Genomic DNA, 9,959 nt, shown 5'->3' with positions numbered 1-9,959 from the left:
GTTCACATTCCAGCTTGCCTGTGGACTTGCAAGACTCTTTTCCTTGTCTATTTTATTTAAAAGTCTGCAAGGAACCATTTTTCTAATGATGTTCTATAGAGATGCCAAAGAAGGGTCAAAGGTAAAACAGGAGCTATAGGAGTTCAGGAAAATGGGATTTTTTTACTAAAAATCCTGAGTAAAATGGAAAGATCACCTTCTCCTTCACCCTCAGTGCTTTCCTTCAAGATTTGTGTCCCTGAAAAAAACTGAAGTGAAACCCTGAACACATTTAAGGGATATTGAAAATGATTAATATTCACAAAAGGGTGAACTTTCTTGAAGCAGCCACAGAGAAACATCTTCCAGGGCCAGGTGCTTCAGCACCCACCTCCAGCCAGGGCTTGAGTACCATTTGGGTACCAGTGTTTTTAAAGACTGAGCATTGCAACCATCTTCTGTAGGCACAGCATTAAATCAGTCACCTCCAGTGGCGTTGCATTATGAGAGAAGAGCTGCATGTTGTCAACTTGAGGACAGCTCTGAAACCACCAATCATCAGTCCTTTGCACACCTTGTTTGAATCTGGTTGTTACTAGGATTAAGCAGCCACTCCAAATCCCGAGATGTTATTTATCAGACAGAGGCCTTTATGTATCTCTGAACCACACCTCTCTTTAACCAAAAAACAATACTCTAGGGCTTGGCATGGGTATGTGCGTGAGGAGCAGGCTTCTTAAAAGAGGTAGGCTGCATGTCTGCAGGTTTGGCCTCTTTGCTCCCCGTGTTATATGTGCATGGCCAAAGGCCTCTGGAGTGTCATATCCCTGGCACAGACAGATGTATCCATATGACCAAAATTCCTCCTAGATGCTGGATTGGAGCTGCTGCCTCTGAGGATACACCACACTGGCAAGAGATGCTGAGCCTTAGGCTTGGTCCAGTTGTGCAGACAGCTGCTTTAGTGTGGAAATAAAAAGCAGTGTAGCAGCTTCCTACCACCCAGCACATCTGCACTATGATGTTGTGCAACCCATGCAAATACTTTTCCACCATGAATGTTTTCAAAGCTGTGGGAATCCTCCTGGTCACAAGGCAAATTCTGCTGCAGACTGAAGGTGGGGTGCTTTATGCCAATTTGTCTGCTGCTAAAGGAGCTGGTGAAAGCATCATGACCAAACCACCATGGGTTTGCTCTGCTTTCAGCTATATTTTCTTTTTTTTGTTCTGTATGGCCATTTCCAGCCAGTTTAATTGAAGCAGCTGCTGGGCTGCCCTGCCACAGCACTACCAGCCCAGAAACATAGAACAACTGGCACAGGACGCAGGGAATCCAACTGAAAGCCGTAATTTGCCACTGCATCCCACACCCCTTGCATTGCAGGGCTTAATTAATTCAAGCCCTAAAATAAGCAGCACTGATTGCCAAACTAGGCAATGCTTTGAGCTGCAGGCTGAAGTGTGCCGCAGAGCATTGCAACTTCCTGGCTTTCCTAGCACAGCAGGACAGTCTGCACTGCCTTGCAGCTTCAGGCTGATGTGTCGCTGATGGTGAATTATCCCCAGCTGGGCTGAATAGTGCCAAATTGTATCTCTTACTGGTAGAAGGCAGCTTTTCCTGAAACAAACTGCTTAGTGGAAATTGTTGCCAATTTGCAGCAAGAAGAGTTGTGTGTAACATCTGCTGTCAGGGAAGAGGAAGGATGGCTGGCAAGGAAAAAGGTCTTTCTCCCTGTAAGGTGCCCCTATCTCCTGTTCATAGTGGGGAGGTAATATTGCTTTTCCATCTTATCACTTGAGGCTCAGGACCGTGCAGACATTTCAGCTGTGCTGAGACTATCCCCTATGATGCCCTCCAGCGTGAGTTACCAGTGCTTGCAGCCCTCACTGGGATGCTAGGGGAAGGCATGGAAGTTTTACAGCATGACCCCATATGCAGCTGTGATCATCAGTCACATACCCTGACAGCATTCCCAAAGGCACTGTGCCCTAGGCGGACAGGGTCTCTCCCAAAGCTCTTCCGTGCTGATTGAGGAGGTGTCATCCAGGGAAACCTTGGGATTCGGTAGGTGCATGGAGCCACAGGGTGGGACTGTGCGATTGCGCTCACCATGACAGTGCCATAAGGATTTAAACATCCTGCATTGCAGTAGCATGTACTAATCCAAGTCCTGCATAGCCAGGTCTAGAGGGTGATATCTCCCCACATATACAGCTTTTGTATCATGGAATCAGAGTGCCCTTACCGATGATCTCAATGAGATGGGCCCTTTGCTTACAGTATCATTGTAAATAGCCACTTTTCTGCAAAAATTTGCATCTAAGGCTGATGGTCATCTTGGTACCCTTTGGAGGAACAGGTCCAAATGTGGATAGCTCTGAAGGAGAGCTAGAGCCAGAGCCCATCTCTGTTGCTGCTCAGACGTGGGATGCAGAATGGAAAGGCTTTTGTGTAAGTACCTGAATTAGGACAAAAATCTGGGCTGGAAGAGGTGGAAGATTTCAGCTCACAAGGGTCTTGCACTTGCTACGGAGTAGTTGCTCTTCACATGTGATTGCTTTACCTGGTAATTTGTGTCTTGGGACACGAGTCTGAGTTAAGTAGTGACCAGGGGCTAATGGACCAGCTTGGAGAGTCCCTGCTCTCATTCCACTTGGGATAAAAAAAATCGATGTTGTTGGGAGGGAGAGTAGTCACGAGGCTAAAATAGCTCTCACGGAGCTGGCATTTGCAGTTCTCAAGGGTGGGGATCACCTGAAAAGTGAGGTCAAGCTGCAGCTAACTGTGGACTCGAGTCTGCCCCGCCGCCTGCCTTGCTTTCACTGCCAGGTCCCTCCCAGCATAGTGCAAGGCAGGCGTTTTACCTGAAGATGGCACTGCTATATCAAAGAACTGTTGGAAAGTTGCTGTTACAGGCAACTAGGCCGGGAGAGCTGTCGGCTTGAGTTCGGGTATGGGTGCAGTGATGGGTGCTGGCTGGGTCGGGGCTTCAAGGACCCCGTTTCCCAAGGACAGGCAGCCCCAAGACAAAAATCCCTCTGTGCCTGTTTTGTAACATCTTTTGGAGTTTTTCCTTAGCATTTGGACGCAGAGAGTGTCTAAATCTTGCTAGTTTAGTGTAAACTTTCTCCTCTGCTTCTCTTCAAAAGCAGTATTGTGTGTGCGGGTTGCTGAGCTCTCCAGAGGTCTGATGTGAGCATAACAAAATGCAAGGAGCTGCTCAAACTGACTCACAAAAGACACCCTTCTTGTCCAAGTGGCAAGAGGTGGACAGGAGTGTGACCCAGGTTCTGCCAAGGTGCTCACGTCAAGTAAAACAGTGGTGGACAGAGCCACAAGGTGTGAATGAAGTTGTCTTTCCTGGGGTCATATCCTGCCCCTCACCTTTCCTTCCTTGAAGGACCTGAAGTAGCAGCAGGTAATCCCTACACTCTACAGGTAAGAATTAGTCCATAAAGTGGGGGAAATGCCCCTGGATAACCAGGATCTCCCGGGTCTGTTGTCTGAGCACCAATATTGACTTTGTTCAATGCAAAGGTGATGAGAGATTGACTGCAGTTATGGCAGTGATATCTCCTAGGGGTCAGGACTGTGCATGAGGTAGCCCGAAGGAGGGGTCCAACCTGAGCTTGGTGGTTTGGGCATTACCTGTATACCAAGAGATTGAGCAGGCAGATTTGGGCTTGAGTTAAGATGGGAGGGTGCCCTGACTGCCAGGGTGTAGCACACCCCACATCTGGTTTGAAGGGCTCCTTGGCAGAAGGTCAGACGTGGCTGCAAATGGAGAAGGCTTGCTCTGAAAGCTTCATGTGGCTCAACTTTGTGCTTATTTCTGTCTTTACTCAAGCCATGGTTTTGAGAGACAGTACCCATGTGCCCGCTTGGAGCCAGAGCTTAATTTAATGTCTTCTGTGCATTGGCACCCCCAAATGCCATTAACAGAGAGAAGCAGTTGTTGCCTCTTACGATAATTCTTCCTCCTATGCACACATTAAAAATGCATAGCTGTGTGTCTTCATTTTTACCACTGGAGGGCTACATCTACCTGCAGACTTTATTTAGGTTACATTAAACCCAGGGCACCTGTCACATCGAGAAATGTGTTATACCAACGTAATTGGGGAAGGCTGAAAAGCAGAAACTGTTTTCTTTTGGGAAAAACCTGGCTGTACACTTCATCGATTTGCAGTGAAAGCGCTTTTTTTCCCTGTTGGAAGCATTGTGGTTAGTTTTAATAAAGGCGGTGGGTTGGGAGGGAAGTGAGAAAATTGCTTCAGGATAGTAGGGCTGTGAAAATAGGAGCCTTAGCTTGTTCTGAGCTATGCTCCTTTTCTTATAAATTAAGTAGTGGGGCCATGTGCCATTGGAGGCGAAGAGGTCTTTGGTCTCCTGAACATTCTGCCAGCCATTTATTTATGTGTTGTGCCTGAGCTGTACCCTGCAGCTTTGTCCCTCTCTGGCCTCCAAACCCCAGCCCTTCTTGGCCTCCATGAGCTTGACTGAGCAGAGCTCAGTGGGCTGAGCTCCCTTTTCCTAGTTAACTTATTGGAGAGAAAAGGCAGGCAAGCAGCTGGAGCTTGACAAAGGAAATGTCTTATCTGCAGATGTGTTAAAGTATGCTAAAGAGCTATGCCTCTCCAGGGGTTTCTGCTCAGGCTGTTGTGGTTTCTTTCAGCTTCACACAGACTTTGCAGATTTCTGTCCCAGCTTTGAATTCCTATAGATTACAGGCACATAAGAAACATGAGCAGCAAGAAAAGTATTGCCCCAAGCCATGTTTGCCCCTCTTTCTAACTACAGCGTGGTTCCTGTGAAGGTTTATGATTGACCCTCTGGGACTGGATCCTCAGCAATGGGAAACCCTTGGGATGACTCCCCCAGAGACTACACACCTGGCAGGCTGACTGTTGCTTTCCCAGCTGGACCTGTCATCTCATGGCATCTCGGTGTTTTTCTTGTGCTGTCTTGGGCCCACACTTCTAAGGGTTGCTGGAGGGATTCAGTAAAAAGCAGTAACGTTCCTGCCATGGATTGAACAAAGCTTTGCTTGGACTACAGATGGCAGCAAATTGCTCAGAATACAGTAGACTTTATCCCATGCTAATTTTAGCAGCTGCAGTTATATTGAAGTTCAGTGCTACTGAGAAGAGGAATGGGGCATCAGTACAAGGACCACATGCCAGTCAGCATGGGCAGAGCAGGCAGGTCCACCATGCCTGCTGCTGGTGGTTGGTGTAGAATGTTGCTCTTCTCCACCAGCTCCTGTGTAAACGTGTTTGCAGCTCATGTACCAGTTAGAAAATACCTGGGATGGAAAATTGTGCTTTGTCTTTTCCAGGCTACAGTGTGATATTTAAAGTATTTTTTTCCCCACTTAGGTATATGGTCCCTCCTGAAAAGACAGAGGAGCAAGCGAGAAAGGGCTGCCAGGTTAAAACCATGGATTAAGTCGTCTGCATTGCCCACTGGGGGTTGCATGTTCATGCAAAGCACTCTGCGCCTGTGTGTTTGGTGCTCCAAACACAGAGAAGTGTGTAACTGTTTCAATAAAAAATTCTGTGGACTTCTTAAAGAAATCCTTAATGGACATTCAAATTTTTGGCAAAAGCTGTTCTAGATGAGAGCTTTTTGTGCTGCACCTCTCTGTGTCTCTCCCTCCCCTTTCAGATGACCATGTTTCCTTTAAACTCCTTTGAAAACATCAGCTTTGAAAAATAAATCACACAGCACTGTGTTCCAGAATTGCTAATAAGATCTGATGCTAGTCAGTGAGCAAACTGTTTTCTTTGAAACCCTTGCAGAAAGGGAACCAGTTGTATCACATATATGTTGTGTCGAGACACTTCATTTTGGGGGGAACTCATAGCATTATTCTCTTTTCAGTACGCAGAAACTCGGTACAAATGTGCCAGGAGAAAGAGCCATGCAGCCCTGTTAGTTCCTATTGAACCACTTCTGGATCATTTAGAGTTTTTACGGACCTGTAACTGCTAGTAGCATCTCTCCATATACTGAGAAATGATGGACGCTGGTATGGTGAAGGCCAGCAGTGTTCGCTAGTTCATGCAGTGGGAATGAACACATATAAATGGAGTGAAATATTGTCTGCCTTTTGTGCGTTAAACCACTTTTGCTGAGGGGGACACTTCTTGTTAAACCACTTTTGCTTCTCCTGCCTGTGGGATGGGGGGCACAGGAGAGTGTTACAGAAGGCTGTACAGATGTCTGTACATGTATTGCTCTTCTATGCAGGGCAGCTTCTGTTTCAGATCAAAAGTACACATAAAAGGATGACAGCAGACAAGAAGCAGCTGTGATAAGGTATTAGCACAGTAAAACAGCTAATGGACTGATGGTTTTGGGTGGTCTCTTCATTTCAAGCATAGTTTTGATAGTGGTTCAAGGCACAAACTGTTAAAGCCCAGGTAGATGTGGACCAAAATAATACTGTAGTGTCATTGTTAGGAGGGGATATTTCATCTTTCTAGTGGAGATGTTCTGGGGCTTGGCTAAGCTCAGAAGCAGCTGGTAGGTGAGATTTTGGTAAATTCCAGCTGGGTTTCTCTCCTGGGCCTCTGTAAGAGGTGACTGCATGACACCTTCCAGAAAGCATCCAGTCTTAGTATCGATACTCTATCCTTTCCAAATAGACTGTCCCAGTGGTCACAACCATTTAAATAAGTGGCTTAAAAAAAAAAAAAAAAAAAAAAAGAAGCTGGAATTTTTTTTTATTTTTAAAGTGCCTCATTTCTAGTTGGAACTGGTCTGGACTCAGCTTCTAGGCACAAGCATTTTGTTAAACCTCTCTCCTGGATTACAAACGCCTTTTAAGTGCCCGTTATCTTAGCCATGTGAAGACAGTGTAATCAAGTTGCCTCCTACTCTGTCCCTTTTGAGACTGAACAGATTGATCTCCCTGTCTGTGGCTAAAAGGCCTTTTCTAAACCTTCCATCAGACCTTCACTTGGATATCTGGGGCTGAAATGGGATTGTAATCACTAAGTGAGTCTTAGGCTAAAGTGATTTTCTAAAGCATGACACGAAGCATTAGAGATTTCTTGACCAGTACAGGGTGAAGTCTTTTTTATCCAGTTTCTTGACTCTTGCCTTTTTATGTTTGTTTCAGTGGTTTGGACACTAAGATGGAAGATTGATTCTGGATATATCCTACAATGCTAGGAGACAGGTGTGTTGGCTAGGGGTGAGGTACCTTCACCGGGACCAGAATATTAACTATTCTCATTAAGTTCAGGTCACACTGGAGAAAGAAGATGAAGATGGGGCCAGGGAGACAGCAAGATCAGCTTTGAACTCAGGAAAGCCTGATGCTCAGTCTATGTTGCAAGTGCCCATGTGATAGCTATAGGGCAGAAGGTATTAGATAAAGGTGATAGTGGTTTCCTACTGGGGATAGTAACAGTTTCTCATTGCCTTACCTGTCCTAGGAAAATGGTATCTTGAAATCTAACATGAAATTCTCCACAGGTAAGGGACATGGTTTTCCTCCAACCCCAAGGGTATAAAAAATACAATTTATTAAAAGAAAAAGGAAAGAAAAAAAAAAAAAGGGTGGACATCTCGGAAAAGGAAACAGGCAGGAGAAATCACCCTCATTGTCCCCTTGAGTGTTATTAAAGCTGTTGTCTGTAATCCACCTGCCTGTGTCTTAGAGAGTGATGGAGCTTAGTGGATCATGCAGGTCCTGAATGCTTTGGTTCTCAAATCCAGCACAGGGCTCTCTGAGATAGCCAAGGTGTAAGGGATCAGTGTTAATCAGGAAATCTCAAGCCTGGGAAATCCTACTCTGTCCCTGTAATATGAACTTCAGAAACCTTTAGTGCTTTTGTCGCCAATGGTAGAAGCTGCTACTGCAGAGCAAGAACAGGACAAATGGTTGTTAAATTAACATAAGATTAATATTTATAGTGCTATGACAGATGAGGAGACAATCTGCCTTCATACCAGTACTTAAATTCTATCCTTATCCCTTCTGTAGGAGCTGCATCTGCTCCCTCTGGAATGCTGTCCAGAACATGCCTGCATTAGAAAATCCCCATGATGAAAACTCAGATGACTTCATGGGGTCATTGAGGCATGTTGGCTCCTTTTTTAGAAGCAAGCTTCCACTGATGCAGTGCAGACTTAAAGTGCATGTGGTGGGATGGGGACTGGGGCTGGTGGTGAGAAATGCAGGGGCAAGTGGAGAAACCGGATTAATGGTAACTTATCACACAGGTGAATTTGTGCAGACAGCTTTGCTACTGGTTGATATGCTCCTGAGGATGAAGGAGAAAAGCAGGGAGAAACAGAAAACAAATTATTAACCTGTTTAGTGAGAATTACGATGGTACATAGCATACATACACATATGGTATATGTTTAGTTCTGCTCTTGACAGCATCTATGAATGCAACAGAGCATGTCATATACCCACTTATCACTAATAGTTTATGTTTCATCCCAGTTGGTTACTGTTTTTTATTCCTGTTTATCTTTTCTCTGTCATATATTCCATTCTTTATTCCTATATATAATAGGAATAAAGCTCTATGATTTTTAGTAACTATACCAAGAACATAAAAGGCTTTTTTCCTAGTAGCTTCCCTGCTTTGCACTGAAAAAAAGAAGATAAACTTTCAAGCTACCTGTGCAGGAGTAAAAAGCCATCAACATTCTGCAGCTGCCAACTTAATTTTCAAGGTCCAAAGTAAGGAGAGGTCAAGGACTGAGTAGGAAAACCCAGAAATATGAAGACTACAAATTAAGCCAAGGGTAGAGCTGTGGGTCTGGCCACTGGCTTTTTGAGGGGAAAAGAAGCATGTATGGTTGCAGGTTTAGTGGTAGGAAGTCAGGCACACTTCACCTCTCTGAAAGGATCAATAAAATAGAGAGGGTTTTTTTTCCTGGTGAGAATAGAAATAATACAAATTATGAAATGAAAGAGGGCACTTCAGAAATGTATAAATATCACTGTACACTATTTGCTCATCATCTCTTTTGGTGAGTTACACTAATTAGCAAGCTTTTGGTTTTTTTTTAACAGTCCTAATGAGAGTACCTTGCCTCTTCTTGGTGAGCAGCTGAGGTCAAACATTCGTAACAAGCAAATGTGTTGGTTGTGACATGTCATGGTTAGCATGTGGCTAGGAATGTTTTGCAAAACAGAATGTCCCTTGACAACTCATTAAGTATTTGTTTTTTCTCTCTCATACATTCTCATTAATTTGTCAGCCTAAGGCTTTTTCTTTTTTTTTAATTTTATATTCTTGCTCTCTCTGAAAAAACACCTGTCCAATCTCAGCCTATAGAACAAAAACTTTGTGAGGAAGTTATGCCATGAAATCTTCCTGGAACAGCAAAAGGATGACCAGATAACCTTGTTGCTCAGATCCCAGCTGAAACCATCACAGGTGGTAAGTTTCCAGGTGTGAATGTTTGTTTTATCTTGATAATGCTGAATACTCCTGGTACTTACTGCTCTGATCTCAGACAGACATGACTGTGGCTGTGCTGTGGAACTGCTAGGTGGGACTGTCCTGGCGCCAACAATACCCAGGAACAAAGTAAAAGGTACTTATCTGGAACGTGAAACTTTCATCCTCTTTGGAGCAGACAAGAGAAAACATAGATGGGCTACATTTGAGACAGATTGGCTCCTCTCATTCATGGGAGTAAATTCTTCTCCAACATGACTGGTGTGTGACAGTGAACAGGGTGATCATCATCTTAATATGCAACTCTATTAGCTTGATCTTTTTTTATTTAATTGATTTAATACTTGTCTATTTTGTGCAAAGGAACTAGACGCACAAACTGCATCTCTGTAAGAAAAGCCACCACCATCGGTTAAATTGAAGGTTGTTGACAAGGTTTGATTGCAGAATAAAAAGATTATATAGCCATCTTTGTGTTTAAGTAAGAATGGCAGAAGTTAAATTTATTACTTTTCCTTATTATTTTTCCTTTTGTTCCTCTCTCT

This window comes from Pezoporus occidentalis, unplaced genomic scaffold (assembly GCF_034315485.1).
Source record: "Pezoporus occidentalis ecotype Australia unplaced genomic scaffold, CSIRO_AGI_Poc_V1 ctg36, whole genome shotgun sequence".
Classification (NCBI taxonomy): Eukaryota; Metazoa; Chordata; class Aves; order Psittaciformes; family Psittacidae; genus Pezoporus; species Pezoporus occidentalis.
Note: the sequence above shows the minus strand (reverse complement) of the source record.